This window comes from Bos grunniens, chromosome 3 (assembly GCF_055505025.1).
Source record: "Bos grunniens cultivar Pamir isolate PY7600 chromosome 3, Bosgru_T2T1.0, whole genome shotgun sequence".
NCBI lineage: Eukaryota > Metazoa > Chordata > Mammalia > Artiodactyla > Bovidae > Bos > Bos grunniens.
This window is the reverse complement of record NC_141167.1, coordinates 61,472,435-61,486,361: the sequence shown is the minus strand read 5'-3', so window position 1 is coordinate 61,486,361 and position 13,927 is coordinate 61,472,435. Positions and strand designations below refer to the sequence as shown.

General features: G+C 36.5%; 1 protein-coding gene across 2 annotated transcripts in view; it reads right to left on the bottom strand.

Moving 5' to 3' along the window:
* The window catches only part of PRKACB (protein kinase cAMP-activated catalytic subunit beta), a 151,493-nt gene that overhangs the window by 126,382 nt on the left and 11,184 nt on the right, over nucleotides 1–13,927 (bottom strand). The gene's annotated exons all lie outside the window — the stretch shown is intronic.

The following is a 13,927-nucleotide window of genomic DNA, read 5'->3' as shown; positions in this document are numbered from 1 at the left end:
CAGTTTTCATTCCAATCCCAAAGAAGGTCAATGCCAAAGAACATTCAAACTACTATACAATTGTGCTCATTTCACATGCTAGCAACTGCTACTGCTAAGTCATTTCAGTCGTGTCCGACTCTGTGCGAACCCATAGATGGCAGCCCACCAGGCTCCCCTGTCCCTGGGATTCTCCAGTCAAGAACACTAGAGTGGGTTGCCATTTCCTTCTCCAATGAGTGAAAGTGAAAAGTGAAAGTGAAGTCGCTCAGTAGTGTCTGACTCTTCGCGACCCCAAGGACTGCAGCCTACCAGGCTCCTCCACCCATGGGATTGTCCAGGCAAGAGTACTGGAGTGGGGTGCCATTGCCTTCTCTGACATGCTAGCAAGGTTATATTTAAAGTCCTTCAAGCTAGACTTCAGCAGTATATGAACTGAGAACTTTCAGATGTACCAGCTGGGTTTCGAAGAGGCAGAGGGACCAAAGATCAAACTGCCAACATTTGCTGGATCATGGAGAAAGCAAGGGAGTGTCAGAAAAATATCTACTTCTACTTCATTGACTATGCTAGAGACTTTGGCTGTGTGGATCACAACAAACTATGGAAAATTCTTGAAGAGATGGGAAAACCAGACCACTTTAACTTGTCTCCTGAGAAACCTGTATGCAGGTCAAGAAGGAATGGTTAGAATCGGACATAGAATTGACAGGCTCAAAACTGGGAAAGGTGTTTGGCAAGGCTGTATATTGTCGCCCTACTTATTTAACTTATAAGCAGGGTATATGGATACAAAATGCCAGGCTAGATGAAACACATGTTAGAATCAAGATTGCCAGGAGAAACATTAACAACCACAAATATGCAGATACCACTCTGAAGACAGAAAATGCAGAGGAACTAAAGAGCCTCTTGATGAGGGTGAAAGAGGAGAGTGAAAACACTGGCTTGAAACTCAACATCAAAAAAAAAAGCTAAGCTCATGGTATCCAGCCCCATCACTTCATGGAAAATAAAAGGAGAAAAAGTGGAAGCAGTGACAGATTTTATTTTCTTGGGCTCCAAAATCCCTGTGGGTGGTGGCTGCAGCCATGAAATTAAAAGACTCTTGCTCCTTGAAAGGAAAGCTATGACAAACCTAAGACAGCATATTAAAAACCAGAGACATCACTTTGCTGACAAAGGTCTGTATATTCAAAGCTATGGTTTTTCCAGTAGTCATATACAGATGTGAAGAAGGATGAGCACTGAAGAACTGATGCTTTCAAACTTTGGTATTGTAGAGTATTCTTGACAGTCCCTTGGACTGCAAGGAGATCAAACCACTTAATCCTAAAGGAAGTCAATCCTGAATATTCATTGGAAGGACTGTTGCTGAAGCTCCAACACTTTGGCCACCTGATACAAAGAGCTGACTCACTGGAAAAGACCCTTATGGTAGGAAAGGCTGAAGGCAAAAGGAGAAGGGGACAGCAGAGAATGAGATGGTTAGATAGCATCACAGACATGAATCTGAGCAAAGTCCAGGTAACAGTGGAGGACAGAGGAGCCTGGTGTGTTACAGTTCCTGAGGCTGCAAAGAGTCAGACACAGCTTTGCGACTGAACAACAACAAGAAGCACTGAATATATTGTCTATTATGAATAGACAGATACTCAACCTCCAATCTGATGGCAATGCCATCAATGGATATTCATTGCTATACCACTATATTCTCAATTCTGCAAAATAAATCTCCGTTTGATCTTCTGTTTTTGAGTCAAGCTCACAAGACTCACTTGCAATATTAGTTTCTTGTTAAGACATTGCTTCTAATATAACAAGTAAACCAGGCCTGAAGTTCAAGTAAAAGTGAAAGTGGCTCAGTCATGTCCGACTCTTTGCGACCATGGATTACACAGTCCATGGAATTCTCCAGGCCATAATACTGGAGTGAGTGGCCTTTCCCTTCTGCAGGGGACCTTCCCAACCCAGGAACCGAACCAGGGTCTCCTGCATTGCAGGCGGGTTCAAGTACAAAGATATAATTATTTCAAGGAACATAATTAGTCTTCTCTACCACCCAGCAGAAGTATTTTGAGGGCTATCTCTCCAATCTTATATTAGAAATATATACAAAATAAAAACTATAAGCACAGTTGGCATATCATTTTATAGGATCAGTAGATATTTTTTACAGTAATTTTTAAATATATCAAGATTATTATGACTATATTTAAAACAAGCATCTCTCAGAAAAAAACACTGCCAGTTTATCCTCTTCTGTCTATCAAGAAACTGTATTCCTCTATTCACCAAGTATTTCCTGAGTCTCTACTATGCGCTGAGCATATCACCATGTGATAGATTTCAGTCAACAGCAAAAACTGACATTATAATTTAGTGGGGAAAATTGTACTATTAAAACAAAATGGCATGATTCCATGAAAATATATAACAGGAGACCTTAATCTAGTATGGGGAGATCAGAGAACATCTTCCTGAAAGCATAATAATTGAAATAAAATATGAAGGATGTGATAAAGTGTTAATAAGGTGAAAGGAAAAGAGAAAAAAAGACTTTCAGACAAGAAACAGTATGGGTAAAGGTCTTATAAAAGAAAAATATCAGGGTGAATTTCAGAAATTATAGCTTAAAAAGGGTATTTTTAATTGTCAGGAAATCAGTAATTATGTATAGGTACTATTTATATCTTTCGTTAATTCCTTTGAGAGGCTCCTCTGTCCACAGAATTCTCCAGGCAAGAATACTGCAGTGGGCTGTCATTCCCTTCTCTGGGGGATGTTTCCAACTCAGGGATCAAACCCAGGTCTCCTTCATTGCAGGCAGATTCTTTACCATCTGAGACATGCACAATTCTCTTTTGAGAGGTTTATATAAAATCAGAAAATGGAAGAAGAAATTTGGCACAATAAATTTTCAATAATCCATACTAATGGGAGATATTAATATAGATAAGCAAGAAATAGCAGACAAAATTATCTTGATTTAGTTTTGAATTAACCCAATACATTTTTCCCACAGTAGACTGATTTGTTTTGCTCAAACTAATTATTTGTAATATATTAATAAACATTAGCTAGCAAAACAATCATCTTTCATTTGGGGCATGCTTCTGAATACTACAGCTTTGGGTGTTAAAGTCAGTAACAATGCCAAGGTAATCATAGTAATAACAATGTCTTATTGTATCTTAAAATGCGCTATAAGAAGTGATAGGAAGGAAGTCAAACAAGATACAAGGGTCAAATTATGACAGGCGTTATACGCCATGCTAAGAATAGATTCTATTGTACATTCAATGGAGTAAAATAAAAATTATTTAAGTAGGGAGCAACCAGATCAGATTTGGGAGATAGCTAAGAAAACTGAGGTTTTCCCAGGTGGCACAGTGGTAAAGAATCCGCCTGTCAATGCAGGAGATGCAACAAAAGATGAGGGCTCGATCCCTGGGTCAGGAAGATCCCCTGGAGGAGGAAATGGTGACTCATTCCAGTATTCTTGCCTGGAAATTCCACGGACAGAGTAGTGTGGCGGCCTTCAGTACATAGGGTCACAAAGAATCAGACACAACTGAGCACAAACGTACACATACACACAAGAAAACCAAAGGTAAGGAGACTGATGAAGCAAATATTTTTAGATATCCTGGAAAGGGATGATAACTGAACTAAGATAGGAGGACTATAAGGAGAAATGAGAGGACAAATTACTGACAAGACTCAGTTACCAATGAGAGGTAGGGGAAAAGGACAATGAAACAATCTAAAATGACTCCCAGATTTCTGGCTTACATGACTTATTTCTCCATTTTCACCAAAATAGGGGATACAGATTTAGGGGAAAGAAAATTTCCTCAACTTGGCTTCCCAGGTAACATACCCAAGTAAAAATTAAACATGACTGGAGAACTGAAAAAAGACATCTATTAGCACAAAGATAGGAATAGGAAGTGGCAGCACCTGAAGTAACTTGAGTGGATGACTCACTGGGGAAACACCACGAACAGAGAAACTAAAGAAAAAAGGTCAAAAAGAGGATTACTGATGATACTTACCAAAGCAGGCAGGAATAGAGATCAACCTTAGGATTTGAAGTATAAAAGGAAAGAAAGTAGAAACTGTGAAATCAGCCTATTAAGAAGTTTGGTTTTGAAGGAGATTTGATAAAAATGAGAGAATACAGCATAGAGGAAGAAAGTTTACATTTTCATATTATTTTTCAAATGATAAAACTTGAATATACATATATATATTTACAGTACAAATGTAATGTACATGTATTACATGTATATATGTACACATATACATAGAGTACATGTATATATGTACACATATACATACATAAAGTGGAAGAAGAGAGTGGAATTGAATAGTTGAAAATATGAGTAGGTCTTTTAAAGCATGATACCAAAGATAAAAACTGTGAAACATACTTTTGATTACATAAAAATTTAAATTTTTGTAAAGCTGAAAGATAAATAGGAAAAGTTTATAACACAGAGCCAGAAAAAGGTTAATAATGGTAATAAAGACACTCAAATATTTCAACTGAAATATAAGCACAGGTTACTCATTAAAAATACAAAAATGACTAAAAAACAGAAAGTTCAACTTTTGCGGGCAATAAAATCAACTGAAAAATATGAGATGCTATTTTACACTGAGTAACTAAAAATCTAAAAGTTACAGTAACATTCTTATATTTCAATGAAACAAACCCTCATGTTTTTGTACATTTATGTACATAGAAAACATGTATCAGGAGTCTTAAAAAATAAATCTACAATAATACTAATCTCAACACTTTTCAAAAAAGAATGAAAACAACTTAAATGTCCAACAACAGGAGCTGCCTTTTTTAAAAGATAGTACATAATCATACAATGGAACACAAGTATTTTGCTACAGTAAAAAAGGAAAGAAAACCCAAAAGTTGTTGAGATTGTACAACATGAGAAGGCTCATACAATGGTGATAGTAATGCAAATTGGCACCACAACCTCAGAAGACTATTAACCATATCTATTAAAACTGAATTCTACAACTATGTATATACTCAATAGAAATTCATACATATGTTCACCTGTATACATGTACCAGAATGTTTAGAGGAGCACCATTATAATAGCCTTCAAATAGAAACTTAACATATAACAACACAGAATGAGTAAATTGTGATATACTCAAACAATAGAATACAATACAGCCAAGAGAATGGACAGTTTCTAACTATACTCAACAGTAGGGATGAATCAGACACAAAAGATTACCCAGTGTATGATTGCATTTATAAAGTAACCAAAACTAATCAATGCTATTGGAAGTAGGGAGAATGGTTACTATTGAAGTGAAGAGTTAAAAAATTAGTTCTATAAATGTTATTATTTTAATAAATTTAATACACTGTACATTAAAAATTCCCTACAGAATGACATCTGACTGTATGGGAAAATTCATGACATAAAAATGAAAAAAGTACAATGTATACTATAGATGGCAGATTAGGTAATGGTTAAAACTGCAGGTTCTAAAGACTACTTGGGCTTCCCAAGTGGCACTAATAGTAAAGAACCCACCTGCCAATGCAGGAGACATAAGAGATATGGGTTCAATCCCTGAGTCAGGAAGATCCCCTGGAGGAGGGCACAGCTACCCACTTCAATATTCTTGCCTGGAAAATCCCATAGACAGAGGAACCTGGCAGGCTACATAGGATTATTAAGAGTCAGACACAACTGAAGTGACTGAGCAGCCAAGACTACTTGAATTTGAATCCCAGTTTATATGCTATTGGGCAAATTAGTTAACTGCTTCAGTTTCTTCACCTGCAAATGGTGTTAATGAAATTACAGACCACATTGGGCTGTGAGGTGGATCAGATAAAATAAATGGGATTAAAGCACTTATGATACTGTCTGGTACATTATAAGTACTACACTATTATCATTACCCCCAAATAAGAATTACTCCCCCAAAAGTAGTAATAACTGCAGGCAACTTTCTGAAACCCTCCTTCTTGTATCTAGGATTCTAGAGAGATTTCTCTCTTTTATTAAACAATAGTTATCTTATGAATTATGTAGACCAAAGCTCCTTGTTTTTAGATAGATTAAATTTCTGTTAGAATTCAATACTGAATTCCTGTTAGAATTTCAGTGAATTCAAAAGAGGTTCTATACTGTGTAACTCCCTTGCCATGTAAAAAGTGCTAAATTTTATGCTCAAATATAGTAACTAATCTCACTATCAGTTTTCTGGTTCAATCTTTCTCTGCCTTTTATTTTGAGACTCCTGTTTATTTTTTTAAATTCTACTTTAAAGATAACATGGTTCATATAAATGCCTTCTCTAGCAAAACATTTGAAATCTTTAGCTGTGGTAATAGCAAGGGGGGCTGGGGGGGCTGATGTTGAGGAGGTCCAAGAGTGATTAATAAATAAATGAAGACTGACAATAAAATAGAAAGTTCCATTTCTGGCTTAGGAAAATGAAAAGCTTCCCCCACCCTCCAGCTCAGGGTTAAAAAAGAAAAAGATGTCTGAGATAAATCTGGCTAGGGCACAGTCTTCAGATAATCAAATACTAATCTAGGTGTTGCTGTGAAGGTATTTTGTAGATGTGATGAAAAGTCCATAATCAGGTCACTTGAAATAAAGAAGATTATCCTAGATAAACTGAGTGGGTCTGATTCAATCAACTGAAAGGTCTTGGAAGAGCAAAACTGAAGCCTCCCTGAAGTCAGCCTGTGGACTGCAGCTTCAGCCTATATCTGAGAGTTCCAGCATGCTCTTCCTGACAATCTACCCCATGGATTTCAGACTTGCCTAGCCAGCCCCCAACTTGCAGTATAGCTCTTAATATATAGCCTATGAACAATGTTTCTCTGGCAGAACCCTTGCTAATATAGGACTGAGTTTTCTAGCACTGGTAAGATTATTATGAAAGAGTTAACTAAAGCATTTATAAATTTTTAATGAAGTAGCTAATATGACATGGTGGTTAAGAACACAGACTCTAGAGCCACACTGCCTAGGTTCAAATTCCAGCTTGACTACTTACTATCCATGATACATCTAGCAAGCTGAACTAGAATAGGAGGAGCTAAATTATAAACAGAACTGACTCTTACAAAAGAAGCTAAGTAACATCTGTACAAACATGTTCTCTCAACTTTGTGGCTCACATACCACAGTGGTCTGCTGATGCTCTATAGTCTTCTACTCGAATAAGTGGTACAGAAATTGAATACTTATTTTATTAAGTAGGACCCCAAAATAATGAGATCTCAACACAATATCTTTAATTTTTTGAGTCAAGGTCCAGATGGATAATACAGATATTACAGATTTCCCAAGGACTTACAGGTTTAGATTCAACAGTTGTTTTACTAGAAAACAAAAGTTTTAAGTCACTGAAAAGTTAACATTATATGAACAGTAGGCAACAGGGAATACAACCTTAAAACAATGGCCATAAAGCCTGGGACTTCATACCTTTTAATAGCAAGTCAGCTAAAGATAGGGAATTTACATTGGATTTTGTGAGGCAGTCCTAATGTCAAATGTGCCACAGAATCAGCCCTCACTGTGAACTGTCAATTATTTCATTTCTCTAAAGGAGTCCCAAATTTGGTTCAGAAAACTATCCACAAAGATACAGAACATTACTGAATCTAATTTATATTATAATCAAAAAGTGAAAAGCCAAATTATTACCACAGGAAATACTCTATACTGTACTTCCAACAAAATTCTCGTGTTTGTAGATTTGCTTATTTAAAGCTTTCACTATACTATGAGCAACAAGCAGGCAACTCTCTATCTCCTTCATGACCCTCCTCCAAAATAAAAAATATATATAAATGAATAGACAAATTATAATACATTAAAATATAAAAATTTAAGCTATATCTCCATTTCTATTTAAGCAATTTAAGTTACACCTTCAATCAGGGGAAATAATTTATTACTTGCATTATGAAGGCGATGGCACCCCACTCCAGTACTCTAGCCTGGAAAATCCCATGGGCAGAGGAGCCTGGTGGGCTGCAGTCCATGGGGTCGTGAAGAGTCGGACACGACTGAGCGACTTCATTTTACTTTTCACTTTCTTGCATTGGAGAAGGAAATGGCAACCCACTCCAGTGTTCTTGCCTGGAGAATCCTGGGGATGGGGGAGCCTGGTGGGCTTTCGTCTATGGGGTCACACAGAGTCCGACACGACTGAATCGACTTAGCAGTAGCAGTATAACCTCAATATTAATGAGAAAGAAGTCTATTTGTTACTATTGATGAGCATTTTTGAAGCTGTAAGGGACTGAAAGGGTTACAAAATCTACAAAAAAAAAGAAAAAAAGAGTAAAAAAAAAAAAAGCATCAATGTTTTCCAGCAATTTTTAGGTTACTAAAGATACTAGCTGAATTTATTAAAACAAATGCTTTTACCTTTAAACACAAGATTGTGCTTAAAAGCATTTGTTTTAATAAATTCAGCTAGTATCTTTAGTAACCTAAAAATTGCTGGAAAACATTGATGCTTTTTTTTTTTACTCTTTTTTTCTTTTTTTTTCTTTTGAACTGTGGTGTTGGAGAAGACTCTTGAGAGTCCCTTGGACTGCAAGGAGATCCAACCAGTCCATTCTCAAGGAGATCAGCCCTGGGATTTCTTTGGAGGGAATGATGCTGAAGCTGAAACTCCAGTACTTTGGCCACCTCATGCGAAGAGCTGACTCATTGGAAAAGACTCTGGTGCTGGGAGGGATTGGGGGCAGGAGGAGAAGGGGACGACAGAAGATGAGATGGCTGGATGGCATCACTGACTCCATGGACGTGAGTCTCAGTGAACTCCAGGAGTTGGTGATGGACAGGTAGGTCTGGTGTGCTGCGATTCATGGGGTCGCACAGAGTCGGACACGACTGAGCGACTGATCTGATCTGAACAATTTTCTCTACCCATACTATTTGGTTTATATACTTAAATCATGTAGACCTATTACAGAATAAAGAGTTCCAGGTTTGTTTTTAGTTTATCCTTAAACAACAGATGTTCGATTCTCTTGCTCCCATTAGCTGTCCCTGATTTTAACTTTTCTCCACTTCTGCTATACACAAAACATCAATACTACACATAACATCCTAAGGGTTTTTCACTAAGAATAGAATGTTTTTTTTTTTTTTTTATTCTTCCAATTTTATTTTATTTTTAAACTTTACATAATTGTATTAGTTTTGCCAAATATCAAAATGAATCTGCCACAGGTATACATGTGTTCCCCATCCCGAACCCTCCTCCCTCCTCCCTCCCCATACCATCCCTCTGGGCCGTCCCAGTGCACCAGCCCCAAGCATCCAGCATCATGCATCGAACCTGGACTGGCAACTCGTTTCCTACATGATATTTTACATGTTTCATTGCCATTCTCCCAAATCTTCCCACCCTCTCCCTCTCCCACAGAGTCCATAAGACTGTTCTATACATCAGTGTCTCTTTTGCTGTCTCGTACACCGGGTTATTGTTACCATCTTTCTAAATTCCATATATGTGCGTTAGTATACTGTATTTATGTTTTTCCTTCTGGCTTACTTCACTCTGTATAATAGGCTCCAGTTTCATCCACCTCATTAGAACTGATTCAAATGTATTCTTTTTAATGGCTGAGTAATACTCCATTGTGTATATGTACCACAGCTTTCTTATCCATTCATCTGCTGATGGACATCTAGGTTGCTTCCATGTCTTGGCTATTATAAACAGTGCTGCGATGAACATTGGGGTACACGTGTCTCTTTCCCTTCTGGTTTCCTCAGTATGTATGCCCAGCAGTGGGGTTGCTGGATCATAAGGCAGTTCTATTTCCAGTTTTTTAAGGAATCTCCACACTGTTCTCCATAGTGGCTGTACTAGAATGTTTTATGTCTTGTTTCGAATCTACTCCCCTGATGACCAATATTTAGATGGTCTCTTTACCTACAGTAGAACATGAGAATATCTTCAAAGATCAATACAGTGATTCAAAATTTGTTTCTCAGGCCAAAATTCAGAAACTATAATTCTTTAAGTACAGATCAAAAAATTTCCCCTAAATATATTACTGTGTATTTGCTTACACTGAGGCTCATTTGCCAATTCTCTACCCACATAATTTTGTGATAGTCTTTAATTCTCAAGTCTTGCTACTTTAAAAATAAACCTTCTTTCTTTTAATAAACATATATGGAAATCACTGAACTATAAGGCCAGAAAAGATCATAACCTCTGTAACAAATTTGTCCTTCTTAATTTTATAGTACAGCTTGGAGGTATTAAAACACTTATCTAAAGTGAACTAATGGAAAGAATCAGAAGATAGAATTTAGATTTTTCTTATTCTGAGTTCACACTCTTACTATTAAATCACACTTTAACTTTTCAATATCTATTTTAAAGATCTCTGGGAGAAGAATATTGATACTTAGTACAATATATGTTGGTACAATAGTTTACATGTTTTTCTGCTACTCCACATGACTCTACAAAGTTCAATAGCTTACAGGATGCATACTTTAATTATGAAAGTAACACATTTTATCTGACTTTAATTTTGTTTCTTTAAAACTTACACTGTTCTCATCAGTGCTCTGGCTTTTACTTTTTTCAAAAAAAGCTAAACTTTTGGTTTCTACAGTTCTTAATTTATAGAAGTTACATCAGATGTCATACACAGTTCTATAGATTCTAAACAGCTGGCCTTAGAAGGGGAGCAAACTGAGATGCTCCGATCCCCTGAGATGATCAGAAAAGAGCATCCGATCATCCAAGGTCATTTTTCCCCCACGGTTGAGAGAATTATAGACAATCCATATATGAAATAACCAATCAGATATCATTTCTCAGAAATTCCATAGGCACCCTAGGTTCAACATGCCCCCCCCCCCCAAATCTGTTTCTTCCCTTATATTTATTTCCTGACTCCATTACTGGCATCACAACCCACCCACCAAGGCAAAGAAGCTAAAAACTTGGGAGTTACTCCCAATCCCTCCTTTACTTCATTTCCCAAATGCAATCAGTAAAGCATAGTCTGCTCATTTTTAGTTTCCAAATTTCTTACATTTTAGGTCCTTCCTGTACCCTACCTTTACCATCTTGATCCAGACCCTCAAAGTCCCTCACTTGAGAGAGAGAGTCTTCTAATAGATTTCCTGCCTCCACTTCACTTGTTCCATATGCCATTTTCACATCACCATCTAAATAATCTCTCTAAAATCCAAATTTTATCATATCTTTCTCTTATTTCAGAGTCCACAGTAGCTTTGATAGTTTTATCCCATAGGATGAAATTCAAACTCTGCATTTTATGGTCTCTGTCCATTTCTTGAGTCTAATCTTGCATCGTACAATCTCCCCTCTTCCCTACCACTAACCCTGTCCTTTTTAGTCATAATGAACAACTTACTTTCTTCCTAGAATATGTCATGCTGTTTCAACCCTCTAGATCTTTGCTCACTCTGTGTGTTCCGTCTTCTCAGAACACACTTCTTCCTGTAATTCTACTGTTGAACACTTATCGTTTTCAATGCTCAACCCAGGGCTCACCTCTTCTTTAAAGTCCTTTTTGGACTTCATTCCCCACCCACCTCAGTGGAAATGACTATACTTTCTACTGGTTCCCCCAGTGAACTCAAGAAGCCATTTTTAACAGTTGTTTTTTGTTTTTTGTTTTAATTAAGTTGTTGACATGTCTGTCTCCCTCTTCTGAAATACGGGCATTCTGGAGCAGGTACTGGGTCCTATTCAATCTTTATTCCCACAGACTTGCATAAAGTCTGTCACGTTTTAGGCACTCAATATATTAGAATGAATAAATGAAAGCATGACTGAATGAACAAAGAAAAGAACAATAGAAGATACTCTTGAAGGAATATTTTTTAAATTAAGAAAAATACTCAATATTATATGGTACTCACCTAGGTATATTTACCTCCCATAAATTCCACATTTTTCTATTTAACGTAGTTTTCTTCTTTCCCCACTAAAAACCTATGATTTATTCCTTTGAGGAAATTTGGACATATATGTGTACTAGCATTTATTATCACATAAGTATACAGACAATTTTATAAACTATACTAATTACTTATTTTATTAATTTAATGGAATATGAGAATGATTATGGTCAACTCCTGACTATCTGGGCTTCCCAGCTGGGGCTAGTGGGAAAGAACCCACCTGCCAATGCACGAGAGGTAAAAGACGCAGGTTCGATCCCTTTCCAACCCCTGGAGGAGGGCATGGCAACCCATTCCAGTATTCTTGCCTGGAGAATCCCATGGTCAGAGGAGCCTGGCAGGCTACAGCCCATGGGGTCGCAAATAGTGGGACATGACCGAAGTAACTTAGCATACACTATCTGAAAGAATCTTAATAGCTATATGCTGACTTACTTAGGATCTTTTCATGTGCTGCTTCTGCCACTCAGCCATGGCTTACTTTTCTAAACTAGCTTTCATGGCTCTAATTATCCTGTTGCTGGCAATGAAAAGCAACAATATCCTAAGTGCAGGACACTGACCAGGAGAATGGGAAAAATGACTCATGAACAGGAGGTAACTTTATACAGTAAATAATCTGCACAAAATTGAATTACAGAATCATGGAACTGAATGTGATATTAATAAAATGTATTTAACATCCAAATAGTGTGGCTGTTTGTTTTGATTTTATTTTTTAAACTAATGAAGATTATTTCAAAATTCTGCGAATCTATCAAAATGGAACGTTACCAATTTTCCTTTAAAAACTAACTGAAAGTTTAAAGACATGAATAAGATATGAGATCACTAAATTTGTTCTTATTCAAAGCTATAAAAATTTTCATTGAAATATATTCACTGAGTTCCAGTATTAAAAACTAAAAAATTCTACTTCTAGTAGAGTCCAATAAGGAAATTAACTTTGTACCTAACTCTACAGATTATATACAAATTACTAGTTCACTAGGTTTGTAAAAGCTTATTTAGAGGAAAAACTGAAGAAATAAGTTAATGTCTAGTATGAGAAAATATAAATATAGCATTTTGTTCATATATGAACACTTGTGAGGATCTACAAATTACAAAGATGATGGAAAGATAGGTTGGTGTTTTTATTACATGCTATGCTCTAAACTTGGAGAAGGAAAGGGCAACCTATTCCAGTATTCTTGCCTGGAGAATCCCATAGATAGAGGAGCCTGGCAGGCTACAGTCCATGGGGTCGCAAGAGTCGGACACGACTTAGCGACTAAATCACCACCATCACCATGCTCTAAACTCTGCTATGCTCTAAACCTGTGCTGTCCAATATATCAAACACTAACTGCCGCATGTAAGTTAAAAATTCAGTTTCTCAGTTGCCCTGGTTACATTTCAAGTGCTCAATAGCTGCAGGCAGTTAGTGGCAACCACAGAAGACAATATAGATAGGAACATTTCTATCACAGCAGAAAGTCTGATCGGATAGTGCCAAACCATGCAAACCATGGTATAAAATGCAAATTTCCAAATACTTTTCAAATGGCAGTACAAGTTCAAAAAGTAATTTTTCAATTGGCTATTTCACAGAAAGGGAAACTATACATATATGAATGAGAAGAAAAAATTAAATACAAATATTAATGAAGGTTTAAGTATATAAAATCAATTTTCTATGGCTTACTCTGAAATTATACCATATTAAATCTGAAAAGACTTTCAAGGTAATTTAATCCTTCATCCTCATTTTATAGAAATTGAATCTAGAAGACAGCACAAGGAAAAAAAAATAACTTTCATTTAAGATATCTATTATATCCAAATAGTCACTATTGAAAACAACCAAAATTTCCTATAATAATACTGATTAAAGTGAAGTCTAAGCTATTCTGTGTGTCTGAGAATAAGCTTTTCTGTTACATACAGAGGATGTTTGCACAGTGGTTAGGATTTCA